Below are 19,202 nucleotides of genomic sequence, written 5' to 3'. Positions count from 1 at the left end.
AAAAGGGGGAGGCTCCAGGAGGCTTAGTAACATGCCCAAGTTCAAACTGCCAGTAGGAAGAGGAAGACTTGCTTCCTGGAAACTGTGAACATCAGTTGCACCATTTCCCCAGATACCTTCCATGTATTCTAGCATGTTTGGTCAATAGACCGAGCAAATTGTTTTTGTTTGATTTACTTGATACATTTTCAAATATGCTTCATCTTAGTTAAACAATTTACAGGATTCTGTTATTTCTTAAGTGAACCATTTACAAGATTCAGCCACTTCTTAAGAAAAATGCAAATCTTGGCCAGGCGCGGTGGCTCACACCTGTAATCCCAGCACTTTGGGAGGCTGAGGTGGGCGGGTCACCTGAGATCAGGAGTTTGAGACCAGCCTGACCAACATGGTAAAACCCTGTCTCTACTAAAGATAAAAAATTAGCTAGGCGTCGTGGCAGGCGCCTGTAATCCCAGCTACTTGGGAGGCTGAGGCACGAGAATTGCTTGAACCTGGGAGGCGGAGGTTGCAGTGAGCTGAGATCATGCCATTGCACTCTAGCCTGGGAGACAGAGAGAGACTCTGTCTCAAAAAAGAAAAAGAAAATGAAAAATTCAAATCCATTAGCTCTGAAGGAGACACCCCAGTGAGTGTTCTTTCTTTCTTTCTTTGCCAGGTTTGCATGAGCAGTTGGTCATGGAGTGCTTGAGCTCTTGGTCTATCCATTTAGATGTAATTGACTCCATGCTCAATCTCTTTTAAAAGTTAAAAACTCACTTTAAATAAGCCAAAGGATACAGAGTATATATTTTATCTTACATATTGGAAGGCAGCAGATATTATCATTGACATGGTGGAAGTAACATAATGCTTTTTCTAAATACAATGTAAAAAACTCTTAATAATTTGGTTTGCTTATACTAAATGATGTTTTCGCTCAAATCCTTAGCTGCTGCAGCTAATCTTTCTCTTATATTTGTGTGTCAATAGAACAACTGGCATAGCCATTTCATTCATTTCTGCTAATATTAATGGAATCAAATCTGTTTCAATCCAGGTAGGTAAGGTGTTGAGTTTTCAGATTGGCAGGGATGGCTTTTTTGTTTGGTCCTTATGAGCTAGTACTCTATATTACAATTCAAATTAGGCAACTGTTTTTTCTCATGTTTGTCTTGGGATGTGGCAGCTCTCTGACAAGTCAAAAGAAGGTGAGTCATTGATTTGGTGCTAAAATATGATTATGCTTGCTTTAATGAAAACACCCTAGAAATATTACAACTAAAAAAAACACCACGTACTACCTCTGGTTAAACAAGTGCCTTTTGTTATGGTAAGATATTCCGTGTCTTCATCACCCCAGATGGTTCAGCATTTACTGATCTTATACCAGAAGCAGTTTACATGGGGAGATGTTTAGATAATGAAAACTTGTCTGTATTTAGGTAAATAGAAAGGTTGTCACCTAAACTAGCCAGAGATGCCAAAGCATTTAGCTGCCAGTCATGCCTAAGATCTTGGGAACATCCCATGTTAGACTTAGATTAAGAACTCTTTTGGGGGTTCAGAGGTGATGGGCTGTATTCAATGGTGAATGATACCAAGGTTAAGTCATCACTCTGAAGAAGAACAAAATAAGGAATTAGCTTACTTACTTTACTATTGACACCTTACTATAAACTCTGAAGGAGGGCAAAGAATGAGATACAGAAAATGTATAAAATATTTAGTAAAATGAAATTCTCATGACAGCTGTTACAACTACAACTCCAAGGATGTGAGAGGGTGTGGTCTACACAGGAGGGGTGGGGTTGGTGTGGACCTCAGCCTTCTGCTCCAGGAATCCATGCTTGTGAATGTCTTCCTACCTCTAGCCCCACTTTACAAAATCAAAACAAACAGAAAAGCTCCTAAGCGTGGCTTCTTACTGGGTGGTAGGAAACAATTTGTCTCATTGTCTCATTTCAGAGATACCTACTGGTTACACTCACAGGTCCTTTTCACATCATTTATGCCCTGATTGAGAGGATATCGTAGTCCATTTTGTGTTGCTGTAACAGAATACCTGAGACTGGGTAATTTATCAAGAAGAAGCTTATTTGGGGCTTGATTCTGGAGACTGGGGAGTCCCAGAAGCATGGCACTGCATCTGTTTGGCTTCTGGGCTTCTAGGGAGAGTCTCATGCCATGTCATAACATGATGGAAGGTCAAAGGGGAAGTGGACACATGTGAAGAGGCAAAACAGAACCTGCCCTGGTGGGAACTAATCTGTTGCCTCCAGAGCTAATTTAGTCTCACAAGAGCAAGAACTCACTCACTGCAGTGAGAACTGCACCAAGACACCCAGGCCCAGAGGGTGGAGTCTCTGTGACCCAAACTCTTCTCATTAAGTCCCGCCTCCTAAGTTTGTTTCCACCTCCCGACATTGCTGCACTGGGAATTAAGGTTCCAACGTGAGTTTTGATGGGGACACTCAAACCGTAGCAGAGACATTGCCTTCTAATATAGACCCTCCCATCTTCCTGGGGTCGGGGAGCTGGCTTGGTCTGCCTAGAAGGATGAGCAGGCTGCCCACTACCTGCCTTTATTAAGAGTAATTGTCAGTCGTCATCCTTGGCTAACCTTAATTTCCACTTTTAAATCATCTAATCTTTTCAGAGAAATTTTGAGGATCAATAATATGAAAAACCATCCCCCCAAGCCCAGAATATTTATGAAAGTATTGTTAGCAATATCTACTATGCTTTTGCTGTAACGAACTCTGCCTTGTTAATCTATGTATTCAAATTAAAGGTGTGTTCTCTGACCAATGGGGAGCAGAGGCTTATGAGATTTTTTTTTTTTTATTATGGAATAATTTTAGTGGAGTTTCTACCTTGATTGCAAATTTGGCCACACACCAGGTTTTAGGAATACAGAATAATCTAACCAGCATACCAGAATGAAAAATCTTGTTGGATTGCTTCAGGAGAATTACCTTTTTGTGACATAAACTCTATCACATTTGAGTAAAGTAATAATAGATAACATGTATTCTAGGTAAAACTCCTTTTTTCATAGGATATCTTTTATATGTACCTAGAAAAGAGATTTGAATGATACAGATAACTATTAGCAGTGCTTTTTTAGTATCTTTATGGGTAATTAATTTTGTTTATCTGTTTTGTGCAAGGCACATGTATTTCTCCTGTAAGAGAAGAACTTCAAAGTTGTTTTTTTAGAAGGGGTGGGCTTGGGTATCCCACCATTTTATTGTCGTGGGTAAGAAAGGGGTACAAGCCCTCTCCTGCCACAGGGCTTTACAATGTTTGGAATAGCTTGACTGGTGTTTCTTCCATCTTCTCTTTTTGAGGAAGACAGACTTTAAATTTAAAAAAAATTATAAGTAAGGGGAAAAAAGCCAGTAAATTTGTTCATATTAGATTTTTTCTATTTTCAGAAGAAGCAGCCATAACACTTTGGGTATGACACATAACATTTTGGAAGATTCCTTTGATGTCTTCATTTTTAGGGGGCAGAAATGACAGTCTCTGAAGGGGAGGATGGTGCTGCCACCCACAGGACAGAAGGAAAGTAAAAAGGAAGATTGGATGACCCTTCAACTTCCTTCTTGAGCACAGCCCCTTCCACCTGTTCAGGGGCTGATGTCTCCTGTATCGTCAACCATTCCTTTGTTTTAAGAGTCATAAACTGGATACTGAAATCTGTGCAGTTTATGATATGTAAATTACACCTCAGTAAAGTATTAGAACACAAATACACACAAAAATCTTTCTCTCTTTCTCTTCCTCTCTTCAGCCAGATTGGACAGAGAGATTGTCTATATTCTTTGTTCCCATTTGTCAATTTCTGTGCCCGTCTTAGCCACTGCTGCGTGACTTGTCCTTTTCCACCCAGAAGGCTCATGACCTCCATGTTACTAAATTCCAGTTTTTTGTCTTGTGCGCTCTCAGCTTTCTAACCCACTCTATCAATTATCCTTCCATCAGCCATCCCAGCATCTGTCCATCCTTCCATCAGCCAACGTGCTGTCCTTCTGTCCCTCCTTCCAGTATCCACCCACTAGTCCCTTCGTCTACCTCTGCCAGGCATTCTTTGTTTTTTTTTGAACAAATAAGTTTTATGTTTTAGGTGGTTTTAGATTTACAGAAAAATTGTGAAGACAGAATAGAGTTCCCATATACTCTGCAACAGGTTTTACCTGTTAGCAACATATGTGAGACTTATACATTTGTCACAATGAATGAACCAATATTGATACATTATTGTTCTCTAAAGTCCATACTTGATTCAGATTCCTTAGTTTTTGCATAGAGTCTGTTTTCTGTTCCAGGGTCCCACCCAGGACACCACATTGCATTTACCTGGCAGGTCTCCTTAGACTCTCTTGGCTGTGCCAGTTTCTCAGACCTCCTTTGTTTCTGATGACCTTGACAGTTTTGTGGAGTAATTTTTAGGTATCTTGTAGAATGTTCCTCAAATGGCATTTGTTTGATGCTTTTCTCAGGATTAGACTGTGTTTATGGGTTTGAAGGAGGAAGACCCAAAAGGTAAAGAAACATTTTTATCACATTCTGTCAAGGTACATCCCGTCAACATGGCTTATTACTATTGATATTCACCTTGACCACCTGGCTGAAATAGTGTCTGTCAGGTTTCTCCACTGCATAGCTACTCCCTCCCTTTCCACACTGCATTCTTTGGAAGAAAATCACTATGTGTAGCTCATTCTTAAGGAATGGGAAGTTATATTCCACCTCCTCATGTAGCTACATAATTTACATGGAATTATTTTGCATGGGAGATTTGTCTCTTCTTCCTCATTTGTTTATTTAGTCAATGCTTTTTGTCAGTAGGGCTCATGGATATTTTGTGTGCTTTTTTGTGTGGATATTTTGTGGATATATTGTGTGCTTTGTGTTATAATTCAATATTACTTTATTTTATGGCCCATATTATTCCAGCTTTGGCTACTGGGAGCTGTTTTGATTGGCTCCTGTGTTCCACATACTTCTATGACTCTGTGTGTGTGTGTGTGTGTGTGTATTTAATACTGCTTTACTTTCTAGCACTGCAAAATACTCTAGGCTCATCTTGTATGTTTCCTGCTCCAGGTTCAGAGTCTGCCATTATTTCTCCAAGGATCCCTGGCACCTTTTATTAGAAAATGGTATTAGAAACCAAGGTATCGTCAGGCGTCGTGACTCGTGCCTGTGATCCCAGCACTTTACGAGGCCAAGGCAGGTGGATCACCTGAGGTCAGGAGTTTGAGACCAGCCTGGCAAACGTGGCAAAACCCTGTCTCTACTAAAAATACAAAAATTAGCCAGGCATGGTGGCTTGTGTCTGCAATCCCAGCTACTCAGGAGGCTGAGACAGGAGAATCACTTGAACCCATGAGGTGGAGGTTGCAGAGAGCCAAGATTGTGCCATTGCTTTCCAGCCTGGGTGACAGAGCAAAACTCCACTTCAAAAAAAAGAAAAAAAAAAAAAAAGAAACCAGGATAAGGGATGCCAGGTGTACCTGTTGCTACTGAAATGTCATTGTTTCTAAGATCTCTCATGTGACAGCAAGAAAATATATGTGTGTATTCTAATTTGTGTATATATACATATCTACAAATATATCCATATGTAACCATCAGCATCTATATCAAGCTAAACATCAGCTCGTCTGATGTCTTCGATTCTAATCCATTACCACGTGGGTCGTGCTCGCCTCCTTTCTTTGCCTGTCTTTAAACTCCTACTCCAACAGAGACAAACCTGTGGTTCCCACCATCCATTCCCTTAATTGTTCAGTTGTAGTATACATGTACAACAATATCAGAATTGTTAACTCAAACCCTATAGGAAACAACTTTATCAGCTAGAATACAGTGCTTACGTGCGCTCCTTTTGCATTTGGTTTTAACAGACTCTACTTTTCTAGTTACTTAGGTCAGTAGCCTTTTCTCCTATACCCTTCAGTGAGATTGTTGCATGTATTTGTAATATGGGTAGATTGTTTTGTCACATTCTGCATTCTGTCCTGGGACCCCCCAATCTCCTAAATGATTTTTCAAATTTGCATACATTGGGATTCGTTCTTTGTGCAGTCAATCCTATGGATTTTGACAAATGCATAGTGTCATGTATCCACCCTTACAGTATCATACAGAACAGTCACACCCCCTAAAATATGTCCTGTGCTTTACCCATTTAACCCCCTCAATTTCTTTTTTCTTTTCTTGCTGTTTTTTTTTTTTTTTTCGAGATGGAGTCTCGCTCTGTCTTCCATGCTGGAGTGTAGTGGTGCGATCTTGGGACTATGGGAATGCACCACGATGCCCGGCTGATTTTTGTATTTTTAGTAGAAATGGTTTCACCATGTTGGTCAGGCTGGTCTCGAACTTCTGACCTCAGGTGATCCACCCACCTCGGCCTCCCAAAGTGCTGGAATTACAGGTGTGAGCCACCAGGCCAGGCCAACCCCCTCCATTTCTTCCTGAACCACTGATCTCTTTCCCATTGCTATAGCTTTGCCTTTTCCAGTATGTCATATAATTGGAACCATACAGTATACAGCATTTTCAGACTAACTTCTTTCACTACACAATATACATTTGAGATTCATTTGTGGTTTTTCGTGACTTGATAGCTCAATTCTTTTTATGGCGGAATAAGATGCCATTGTACAAATGTGCCACAGTTCATCCATTCGGCTCTTGAAGGACATCTTGGTTGCTTCGGTTTTTGATGATTATGAGAAGGCCTGGTATAAACACTTGTAGGTGGACTTTTGTTTGGATATAACTTTGAAATTAGTGAAGTCAAAATGCCAGATACACTTTTAGGTGCTGGGGACACAGGTGCTTGGGATACAACTGCAAAAGAGTCCCTGTGCTTCTAAAAACAAACACAAATTAATAAATCAGAATGGCCTCAGCTCATGAGAAGTGATAGTAAAAACATAAAACTAACAGGATAATGAGCGAGAGAATGTGGCCAGGTTAGTGAGGCCAGGAAGGGCTTCTCTGAGGAAGTTCGTTGCATGTGAATCTGGGCCTGTGTGATAAGAGATGGCACCAGCTGTGCAAAGCCCTGGGGGACCATACTGGGCTCAGTTAATTCAAACCCCCTCAGGCAGGAGGAATCTTGGCATGGCCAAGTGACTAGGAACAGAAATAACTGTGAGGTAAAGACATGAATGAGATAATTTTCTTAAAAACTTTGTATTGTAGGCTGGGTGCGGTGGCCCACGCCTGTAATGCCAGCACTTTAGGAGGCCGAGGTGAGTGGATCATAAGGTCAGGAGATTGAGACCAGGCTGGTCTACATGGTAAAACTCCATCTCCACTAAAAATAAAAAAATTAGCTGGGCATGGTGGTGTGTGCCTGTAATCCCAGCTACTCAGGAGGCTGAGGCAGGAGAATCACTCAAACCCTGGGAGGTAGAGGTTGCAATGAGCCACTGCACTCCAGTCTGGGTGACAGAGCCATCTCAAAACAACAAAAACAAAACCCAAAATCTTTTTATTATAGTATATCATACAACATCTATAAAACCGAAGTGCAAGTGCACAGTAGATGGATTTTGTCAAATTGAACCCACCCACCTTCCAGATCAGGAAATGGACTGCAGAGGTCCCTCGTGTGTGCTTGTCCCATTATTAGCCCCCTGCTCTCCCTCCAAGGTCATCTGATTAATTTTGCCTTCTTAAAAGCTTTTATGTCTGTTTTGTTTGTTTGTTTGTTGTTGTTCAACGTTAGATGTGTGAGATACACCCACATTGTTGCATGTCATTTAAGGTTTGATCGTTTCAGTTGCCACATAGTACTCCACGTATGTGTATACCACAGTTGTTTTTTATTGATTCCACTTTTGATGGACATTTGGGAGGCTTTCAGTTTTGAACTATTCTGAATTGAGCTTCTGTGAATATTATTGTATATGTCTTTTGGTGAACCTGTGTCTGGATTTCTGTTGTTTACATACAGAGTGGCAAAATTGCTGGCTTATAGAGTATGTATATATTTAGCATTGCTAGGTTCTCTCAGATGATTTCTTAGCACCAATGAAAGTTCTGATTGTTTCACATCCTGACCTATACTTGCTATTTTCTGACTTTTTCATTTAACTGTCTGTTATGTAGATAGTGGTGTTGCATTATGGTTCAAATTTACATGTACCGGATGACTTCAAGTCCTGCCCCTTTTCATGTGTTTATTGGCCTTTGGGTACCCTCTTTGTGAAGTGCTTGTGCAGTTCTTTTGTTCATTTCAAAGAGAAAAACAACAACTTTGGGTTTGGGTTGTCTGTTGTATATCCTGGACATTGGTCTCTGTAGAGTCTAGATATGAGTCCTTTGTCAGAAATATGTGTCCCACTTTGTAAATTGCCTTTTTCACTCTGTGAATGGTGGCTCTTGATGCACAGAAGTTTTTGATCTTATTATTTTCCAATTTGTCAGCTTTTTCCTTTATAGTTGGTACATTTTCAACCTGTTTAAGAAATATTTGTCTGCTCCAAGGTCATGAAAATGTTTTTCTATTTTATCTTTTTGATGCCTCATTATTTTACCTTTAATATATAGATCTGTAATCCATCTGAAATTCATTTTTATGTGTGGTATAATGTAGAGATTAGGATTCATGATCCTTTTGTAGTTCGTGGGCATGATGATTGGGTGCTCACGCACATGTGTGAGCTGTGCCACCCTTGAACCTTGTTACTACATTGGCACATTACCCGTCTGACCTGAATTTGGAAAAAAAAAAATTCATTTTTTTCTACTTGGACATCCAGTTGACCCAGCACCATTCCTGTAAAGATCATCCTTTCTCATTGCACTGTAGTTACAAATCAGGGGATACCACAGACTGAATGTTTATATCCCCCTAAAATTTCTATGTTGGAATTCTAAGCCCCAATATAAGAGTATTGGGAGAGGGGACTTTCCGAGGTGATTACGTCATGAGGGTGGAGCACTCATGAATGGGATTAGTCCCCTTGTAAAAGTCAGAAGAAAGCTCTCTTTCTCTGCTCTCCATCATGAGAGAACACATTGTGAAGTTAGCCATCTGCAAACCGGGAAGCCAGCTCTCACCAGACATGGGGTATGTGGCACCTTGATCTTGAACTTCCCAGCTTCCAGAACTGTGAGAAATATATTCCTGCTGTTTAAACCACCAGTCTGTGGTATTCTGTGAAAGCAGCCCAAACTGACTAAAACAGGAGACCTTGTATGTGTGGCTCCACATAGATTCTAGTGAGTATGTTCTAATATTAGGTGGAGCCTTTCTGTCTTGCTCACTCCATCTGCATTTCCTGGCAGTGGCCCCTGTGCTGTAAATATTCAATAAATATCAGCTGGTTGTGGACAGGTCTAAACTTGCCTTTAGGCAAGAGTTTTAAAATCTTTGGGCTCCCATTCCAAGAAAAGATACTCAGATTTCATGTTAGAGAAGACTTGACTTGCTTAGTTAATTATATTTCTTCTCCAGGCCCAAATATGTTTCTGGACCAGTTCTGCGGGCTTAAGTCCTTGGGGAAGGCTGGTTGACCTCAGATTGTCTAGTTGGCAGAACTGTATCTATTTAACCATCCAGCCAGTCACACAATAAATATTTTTTAGGAGCCTACTATGTGGCAGGCATAAAGTAGAACTAAAATAATAGGATTATTTCCAGAGTTTCTATTTTTGGATTTAGAGCATTTGTTGTTTCTTTCTGTACAACTTAAACACTCAGTGTAAGGAGAGTAATGTTGAGAATTTTCCTCTGTTTCTGGGGTAGCTTTATTTTTCTATTACAGTTATTTAAAATTTTTGTGACAGCCTGGGTAAATAGGCAACAGGCCTAAGAATTAGAGCTTTTATGTTGCTATCAGACTATTTTAGAACAAACAACACCCTACAAAGAAAAAGAGATGTAAATAAATTTAAAGTGCAGCATTTCACACAGTGATTTCAGTGAGCAGTTAAGTACTTTTCTCATTTTCAAAATTTAGTGCCAGACCAAAGACCAAGTTTAGAAAAATAGACGAATGAATTTTCAGGAGGTTGGTGTGTACTCTGGATGTGCCAGTCAGTGCCAGCACACCAGATGGCATAGTGAGGGGGCCACGTGCCACATACCATGTGTCACATGCCACGAACCAAGTGCTGTTCTTCTTGGAAACTGCCTACTGGGGGACAAAAGAGCCCTAGAGACTTCTCCCATGGTGCCATCTTGCTTGGTGACACCAGGGCCTGGGGTCATGTCCCAGGGTCTCTTTGTTCCTTCTTCCCTCTCAGGTTGTAAACAAAGAGGGACAGAGGATGAGCAGATCCCCAAAGTGGGGCCAGCTCTAGGCAGTGGGGCTGCCTCTGCCAGCACTTCCTATCCACCGCTGCGCATGCCTGGTGGTTGCAGTTTGAGCTGCTCCGAAGCCTTCTGAGGCCACTGGGAGAGGCAGCCTCGCAGCTGGCCCGCCTCAGGAGGAAGAAGCAGATTGCTAAGGGAACAGGGTGGCTGGTGCTTGTGAATGTTACTTCTGTGATCGGACTATGATTCCCTTTCTTATTCAGTTAATGTCATCTCCATTTTCCTTACTTTTCAGCTTGTTTCAGTTGAATATTTTATATATTTAGTGAGACCTCACCAACCTTGAAGTCATGAATTTTGTAAATCCAGTCATTTGGAACTGAGTGAGAAGCCTGAAGGAAATCGGAAAGAGGCTGGGCACAGGGGCTCATACCTGTAATCCCAGTACTTTGGGAGGCTGAGGCAGGCGGATCACTTGAGGTCAGGAGTTTGAGACCAGCCGGGCCAACATGGCAAAACCCCATCTCTACTAAAAATACAAAAAAATTAGTTGGGCCTGGTGGTGGGCACCTGTAATCCCAGCTACTCAGGAAGCTGAGGCAGGAGAATCACTTGGACCTGGGAGGCGGACGTTGCAGTGAGCCTAGTTTGTGCCATTGCACTTCAGTCTGGGCGACAGAGCAAGACTCTGTCTCAAAAAAAAAAAAAAAAAAAAAAAAAAAAGAAAAAGAAAAAGAAAGAAAAGAAAGAGAAAGAAAGAAAGAAGGAAGGAAGGAAGGAAAGCAGAAAGAGTAGAAAGAGTAGCTCTGAGACCCTAAAGAGATATTCTGGGGCTGTGTTTTGATTCATTACAGAGGTCCTTGGGCTTTCACGTACTGTGTGTGCTCTTACGTTAGCCACATTTCTAAAATGTTTGGTTTTCTGCCTTCTTAGTTCACTGGATTTAGAAGCAACAAACTAGGCTGTTAGGTATAAGTCCTGGGAGAACATCTGGAAGTGACAGCTGCCAGCCTGACAGTAAGGGAGGAGACAGAGCATCTATAAAAAGCTCGGAAGACCAGAGCCGTCTTACACACTGCGTAAGGCGGAGAGAGCTCTGAGCCTGTCTGCGGTCTGGAGCATGTCCCAAGAGGCAGTGCCACAGGACGTCTGGCCACGGGAGGGATCTGAGCCATTCAGAGCCCAGAGGCAGGCAAACGAGGAATCCCCTTAGAGAGATTTGCAGACAAAGAGTTGAATACTAATTATCTGAAATAATTTACCTATATAGAACCCTTGTTTTTCTCGGGATACTAACCACATAAAATATTTCCCCCTTCTCTCCTTATCTCCCTTCTCTCCTCCCCTCTTCCTCTCCCCCTTGCTTTCCTCTCACCCTTTCTCCTGCCCCTTCCCTCCCGACTCTCCTTCCCCTCCTCCTCCTTCCCCACCTTGCTGTCTCCCTTTCTCTTTTCACTTCCCCTTTTCTTTCCTCTCCCTCTCTCCTTCTCCTCCCTAACACAATACAGTGTCCCATTGTTTTTTTTTTTTTTTTTTTTTGTCTTTGAGCTTCACATATATGCAGTGAGTTGCTGGTGAAAGTTTAACAACTGGCTCTTATGAGAGAAAAAAAACCTTGATTCACAGCAGCCCGATTTCCTTGGTGTAAGTCCTCGCCATGGTTGATTTCTGGTGACCACTGTGAAGTCCCTGGGGAGGAGCAGGGACGAGTACTTCCTCCATACAGATGCAGGAGATGGAAGTAACCTTAAGAGCATAAGGATAGGAAAATGGCATCAAATAATTAGAAAGTGATGTTTTGAGTATTTACAACTTTATTATATAATTACTTTTCTTATACAATTATATAATTTAATTAAAAATTTTAGTAACATATTTAACTCAATATATAAAAAATATTATTTTAACATTTGATCAATATAAAATTATTATTATTATTTATTTCTGTTTTTTTGAGACAGAGTCTCACTCTGTAGCCCAAGCTGGAGTGCAGTGGTGCAATCTCGGCTCACTGCAACCTCTGCCTCCCGGACTCAAGTGATTCTCCTGCCTTAGCCTCCCAAGTAGCTGGGGCTATAGGCGCACGCCACCACGCCTGTCTAACATTTTGTATTTTAGCAGAGATGGGGTTTTGTCATGTTGCCCAGGGTGGTCTCGAACTCCTGACCTTATTATGATCTGCTCGCCTTGGCCTCCCAAAGTGCTGGGTTAGAGGCGTGAGCCCCCGTGCCCGGCCTCTAGTCACTGTTCTAACAAGACTTCAGGGAAAAGGAATATAGATTTTACCTTCTGATGGGAGAAAAGTCAGGGGAGATCACCTTGTGAGGAAGGGAAGTGGAATGGGAAATATCGTTGAAGCCAGTTTTGGAAAATACAATCTGCCACACAAGAGAGAATAAGAAAATATGGGTGATGAGAACTGAATTCAACGCATGTTCGTTACACTTTTGTCATGTGTTAGTTACCTTTTAGCCACCTGTCATATAGACGTAGACAAAAGAGACGAGCCACTTCCCTTGCTTGTGGGTTTTACATTCTAGTGAAATGAGAGAGAAGAGTGATAGGTGATGAGGTTAGAAGAAACAGACAGAGCCTTGTAAGAAACAGTACGACTTTTTTTTTTGACGGTGAGAAATTTGGATTTTGATTCCAAGTATGATAGCTTTTATGCAGGGAAGTGATGTAGTATTTATTATTATTATTATTATTATTATTTGAGATGGAGTCTCACTCAGTTGCCTAGGCTGGAGTGCAGTGGCCCTATCTCAGCTCACTGCAACCTCTGTCTCCCAGGTTCAAGTGATTCTCCTGCCTCAGCTTCCCGAGTAGCTGGGACTACAGGTACCCACCACCAGGCCCAGCTAATTTTTATATTTTTGGTAGAGATGGGGTTTCACTATGTTGGTCAGGCTGGTCTCGAACTCCTCACCTCATGATCTGCCAGCCTTGGCTTCCCAAAGTGCTGGGATTACAGGCATGAGACACTGTGCCTGACCAGTCTTATTATTTTTTCTGACTACAAAAGTTAACTTTTGTTTAACATGTTTTTTTTTCAAAATACATCTAAAAATTTTTAAATTTGTATTTTAGAGCAGTTTTAGATTCACAGGAAAATCGAGAGGAAGGCATCTTTCCTATGTACTCTCTGCCCAGTCCCTCAACACGGCCTCCCCACCAACTCCCCCGGCGTGACCCCCCATCGGGGTGGTACATTTGTCACAATCAGTGAACCTATGTTGACACGCCATTATCACCCAAAGTGCATAGTTTACATGAGGGTCCACTGATGGTGTTGTACATTCCATGGGTTTGGACAAATGTGTAATGGCATGTATCCACCATGGTAGTGTTACAGAGGAGTTCCACTGACCTGAAAAGCCTCTCATTATTGTGTTTGACAGCTGGCTTGTAAAATTCCTGAAAATTTAACAGTGGTCTCCAGTGAGCTGGTACAAACCAGCTCCATCTAGCATACCATTGTACATACCTGATATGTTACAGTTGAAGGATTCTCTGTAATTTTATTTGAGCATAAGAACAATCTAAACTCTATTATAAGGAGAATCCCAGAAGCTCACAGTTAAAAGAGACCTGAGAGATCTTCTGTCCTGACCGCTCTGCCTGACGCATTGATTCCATCTGCAGCGTGGTAAAAGGATCTTCCAGGGCTACTGCTGCTCAGATTTCTCATGTCTCCACACAGAATCCGTGATTGACGCACACATCTGAAAGTTAAGGGATTTTCTTCAGGCTGCAAACTGGGACTAGAATTTCATCTCCTTCTCTTGTTCCTCTCTATTTTATTCTCATGCAAACACCCTGATTTCTGATTTCATAATTTAGCACAAGACCTATTTTATTTAAGTAGGGATGAATTTAAAGATCACAGAACCACGTCATTAAATAAAATCAACAAATGTTTAGCAGCATTCAGAATCTCTCTTTTTCTTTGCTGAAGAACGTATTCTATGGATTCATCACCTGTCTATAAAATGTGTCCATTTGCCTAATGAAAGACATCTTGGTTGTTTCCAAGTTTTGTCGATTATTATTAAAGCTGCTATTTATATCCAAAGAAAAAGAGAGTTCTAGATGGTAACCCTTTGCAGATGGGTACTTTATCATTAGATGGGTTATAGATAATCACTCTCTATATTCATTATGTGGTATTGACATTTAGAACTAATGGTTAAAGTCACTATAGATGGGAAATATTAGATTTGTTCCCTAGGCCAGGGAGACTAGACAGTTTTCTAGAAGATCTCTGTAACCCCCCATGTTGGTGCTTTTATGACAAGGTGAAGCTCTTTTGTAAAGCTGCGCTTTTATGTGTGTTTATTAATGCATTAGAGCATTCCTGGCCTACTGTGTGAGGCCCTGTGGTGCAGGTGGGGAGGAGGGTAGAGTTAGAGAGCAAGGTACAGCTGAGTGTACAACCTCAGCTTTGAGCATCACTAGGTGTGTGACTTACTCAGTTCATCATTTGGATACTGAGAGCTGATGTTGGACATAATTTGTCTTTTCTTATGAAGACTTGGTTTATCTTGGGCCTCAGAATAGAAGCTTTTTGGCCTGAAAATAAAGTTCTTTGGAAGTGATATCTGACACCTCTCCTGGTGGGCAGAGTTGCTAAAACCGGAAGCAGGGGGTTTAAGGGGTGCTGTAACTGGCATGGGGAGACTGACTGGGGAAAAAGAGTGAGCATGGTAACAGGAGATGACTTCTCCTCCCCAGGAGACTGGATGCATCCAGAGGCCTCACATGGCTGGATATGGGTTACAAGGTCGCTCTTGCAGTCAAGGTGTGAGCATGGCCTTGGTCTTGCCATCAGCTATGCTGCCTTCTAAGCTGCTCAGTCAGCTCCCCATCTACCCCCAAACTGCTGCCTGCCTGGCCTCCCTCTTCATTAATGATGTGACGAGTCACCCAAGTAGACCTGGAGTTTTTTTTTGTGTTTTGAAATAATTTTAATGCAAAGAAAGCAGAGAGTTTTTCCCATGTACCCTTTGCCCAGCTTCCTCCAATGTTGACATTTTATATAAGCTTGTGCATTTCTCTAAACTAAGAAATGAGCAATGGTACAAGGTAGCTAATGACAATCTTTATTGAGATCTCCCCATTTTTTCTAAAATGCCCTGTCTCGTCTAGCACCTCTTCCAGGAAACCACATTGCATGAGCGGAGTGCGTTTTTAACTCCTCTCATTTTCTCCCACACTTGGCGCCACCTAATCCGGTCTCTTATCCTCACTGTTTTTTTCCATCCCTATGATGAGTGTCCACGCCCAGCCTTTCCCACTCACCTGAAGCCTCTGGCACCCTCTCCTGGACCCCCTTTCCCAGATTCTCCCACCTTGTTGTGTGTGTGTGGGCTGCTCAGAGAGGCCACCATTAAAATGACTCTTCCCAGGGGGCTCGGATCTCTCCCTGAATGAAGTCTGGGCTCCCTACAGCCCTCCTTTGTAAATTTCCAACTTGGTCTTGCACTACTTTCTAATTTCAGCCTTCTTCTGCAGACAGGTGGGTCTCTTGGCAGACAGATGAGTCTTATAACTCTGCTTGATACCTGGTGATGGCTGATTCTCCCTGTGTGTTCCTTACATGCTTTATCTTGTTTACTCTCCAGAATAATGCCGATGCCAGCCAGCACTAGGAATTGAGGCCCGCAGAAGCTTATGGAACTGACCCACAGTCATTCAACCAGGACGTGGTAGCCTAAGACTGAGATCTGAGGCTCTTAGGCACCCCACTCTCTCATCTTAAATTCAGGATAGCGTCGAGAGTTCTGCTCACGCCATTCCCAGGATCCCCTATCCTCAAGGCTTCCTTTCTCTCAGTCCTGCCCATCATCCAAAGCCCAACTTGAATCCCATCTCCATGAGGTCTTTTGTTTCAGGCTGAAATCAATTTGCTTACTCAGCACATCTCCCTCCCAGATTTATTAAGGTATTATTGAAAAATAATAATTATATATTCTTGCAGTGTACAGGCATGATGCTTTGATATGTGTATACATTGTGACATGATAAAATCAAGCTAATTAATATATTCATCACCTCACATGCTTACCATTTTTTTTGTGAGAACACTTACTAACTTACCCAGTACTTCTTGGTATTTGTAAATCAATTAAAAAGAAATGCTATGGCATCTTGGCGGGCACTTGCCATAGTTGCCTATGGTATGGTTTCTTACGTGTGTGCATTTTTGTCTTCTCAGTTCTACTGTAAGCTCCTAGAGGGTAGGAACATTGGCTTATAGTGTGTCCTCTGGGAAACCTGGCATTCAGTGTTCAACAGTGTGTTTTAAGTAAGTATAATTTCCTGGAAGATCATTTAACAATAAATAGTGAAGAGGATGTTTCTTTTTTGCTCTTGTATTTGAAACATATGATCAATTGGCTTGAACATTGTTTGTGATACCTCTATGACATTTAATCCCTGTTGACCAAATAATAAACCAGAAACAACAGTAACAATAGTGGCTCACATAGTGCTTATTATGTGCTGGGCTCTATTCTAAGGCTTGCCCATGTTAACAAAACCCTTCTGGCCCAGGGACACTGATCCACAAATCCACAAAATAGCAGTAGAAAAGATGCAGATCACGAATTAGACCAACAGTAGAAAGACACAGATCATAGACTAACAGCAGTTCCTTCAAATAAGCTCAGGAAGTTCTCACCTTTATTGAACCCTGAACTTATCTGGTATTTCAAGTAAGACAGCAGCAAGATGCTCCTTCTCTGTCCTCTCTTTGCCGCTAAGACATGAAGGGGAAAGTTCAGCCTAATCCGAAAGGCATTGCCTGGAAGCAGGATTTAACCTGCGAGGTGGATGCCATTTCTGGTCCCATTATAGGGATGGAATCAGGCAGGAAGAGGTCCAGTAACTTTCCAAGAGCCGTGGAGAAGGTGGTGGAGTTGGAAGGGGCCTCTTCTGAGCTGGGTCTCTTGGGTCCACTTCAGTGGGATCTTTGCAGCAGTGGTCACACGTGGACCCAGAGGTTGCCTCTTTTTTGTGTGAAATTACAGTGTTCATTTACTAAGGATGCAGAGCTTTCATATGCTGAATGTGTTTTTGGGAAAGGGAGTCTGTTAATATTGTGAGTCCTTATAAATATTTAACTCCCTGCTCTTTATGACTGGTTAGTAATTTCCTTTGTAAAATATTGCTTCAACAATAAAAAGCACAAATAAAGATGAACTCCTGAGCATGGAGCTGGCGAGGCCATTTCCAAATGCAAGGAAGTGACTTTGACATCTCCCAGGTGGTGCCTCGGGCAGCCCAGGTACAGACGGTGGGTAATTACCAGAGCTGTTGCTTTGGGTAATTTCCCTAGTCAAAGGCTTAATATTTTACAGCATCTAACCATGTGTTATTGGGTAACGTAACCCGTGGCTCTTGACTGGGCTAGGTTTGAGGCTGGTGTTTTCTCAGCAGAACCAGTTAAAATGAAACCTGGATGTCACACCCCAGTCTGGCCTATTTTGGAAAATGCAGTTTGAACCACAAGCGCAACATACCTGTGGTGTTTTCTAACACTGTTTGGTTGGCCAGTCTTATTTTCTTCAGTGGGCCCTGAATATCTTGTACTTCTCTTGCTGGTAACAGGATCTCTAAACGGCCACACCTGAGTCATAAGTGTCTCTGCTAAAGGAGAATTCAGAACTCCGTTGGGGGGTATCTAGAACAGTGGGGGGATAGGGTCTTGTGTTATTTTTCCTTTCTTATGGGGTTATTCCTTGATTAATTACCTGTCTTTTGGAGAGAGAGTGTACTTATAATGGGGTGAACAGGAGGGCCCTAGTGGGCACCACGGGGTGAGGGAGCGTGGGGCATTGCAGTGGAGCCAGACGGCACTTGCAGCCAGCCCTACTGGCTATCTGGACAGGCCAGCCCTGGAGGGGTTCCCATCTTCTTCTCAGCGGGGAGTGCCCATGGCTTCCTGGAGTTACCAAGCTGGGAACTGCTTCTAAAAGTCGAGTTGGAGGCAGGGTGCCCATGGCACAATCTGTGTCCGGCTTTCTTGGCAACTGCCTCTTGTCTTGTTTCCTGCTTCCAGGCAATGCCTTTCGGATTAGGCTGAACTTTCCCCTTCATGTCTTAGCGGCAAAGAGAGGACAGAGAAGGAGCATCTTGCTGCTGTCTTACTTGAAATACCAGATAAGTTCAGGGTTCAATAAAGGTGAGAACTTCCTGAGCTTATTTGAAGGAACTGCTGTTAGTCTATGATCTGTGTCTTTCTACTGTTGGTCTAATTCGTGATCTGCATCTTTTCTACTGCTATTTTGTGGATTTGTGGATCGGTGTCCCTGGGCCAGAAGGGTTTTGTTATCATCTTGAAGCAGTCCACATTTAAACAAATCCCTTTTGGCTCACAGAAGGGAGATTTTTTTCTTTAAGCTGTTATGAGTGAGGCCCAGGTAAGGGCAGTGCCCTGCCGTTGCTGCAGGTGTCTGGGTTTTGCAGAGGGCTTGAAGGAGTGGCTTCAGACGGGACAATCCTGTTCATCGTGTGGGAGACCCCGTGGGCAAGGCGATGGGTTTTATACGGATAAGGCCACTCCAGGAAGAGGGAGGAGAGATCACTAGGAAAGGCCAGTTATTTAGGGCCGATCCCACCCGCCGGTGATCTGGCCCCCCGCCTTGTGTCTCTCTCTGCCTTCTGGCTGCCTGTGTCCTAACTCCATGTCCTGTTTGCCACCTTCGCCTTACCAGAAATCCCAATACCTACAGCTCAGCCTGGCTCTGGTTCCAGGCAGGTGTCTTGCTGGGTAGGTCTGTGGCAGATGCTGAGGACACTGAATGGCTCTCTGGGCACAATTCACCCAGTCTCTGTTCTCAGTGGAAGTGGCACAGCCCTTCCCTGCACCATGTGACCATTTGAAAACAGGGGTGCACTTGACAATTCCAAAAAAACTAAGATAGACTATGTC

General features: G+C 42.5%; 1 protein-coding gene and 1 non-coding gene across 2 annotated transcripts in view; both read left to right on the top strand.

The window, feature by feature from the left end:
• PPP1R14C (protein phosphatase 1 regulatory inhibitor subunit 14C) overlaps positions 1-19,202 on the top strand; it is a 104,768-nt gene that overhangs the window by 12,281 nt on the left and 73,285 nt on the right. The window lies entirely within an intron of this gene.
• Positions 8,618-8,721, top strand: LOC135268589 (small nucleolar RNA U13). The gene has a single exon (XR_010336893.1). It is a non-coding gene; the product is annotated as a small nucleolar RNA U13 (small nucleolar RNA).

Source organism: Aotus nancymaae, unplaced genomic scaffold (assembly GCF_030222135.1).
Source record: "Aotus nancymaae isolate 86718 unplaced genomic scaffold, 86718_ANA_hifiasm-v0.15.2.pri h1tg000040l, whole genome shotgun sequence".
Taxonomy (NCBI): Eukaryota; Metazoa; Chordata; class Mammalia; order Primates; family Aotidae; genus Aotus; species Aotus nancymaae.
This window is presented reverse-complemented; position numbering and strand designations above follow the sequence as displayed.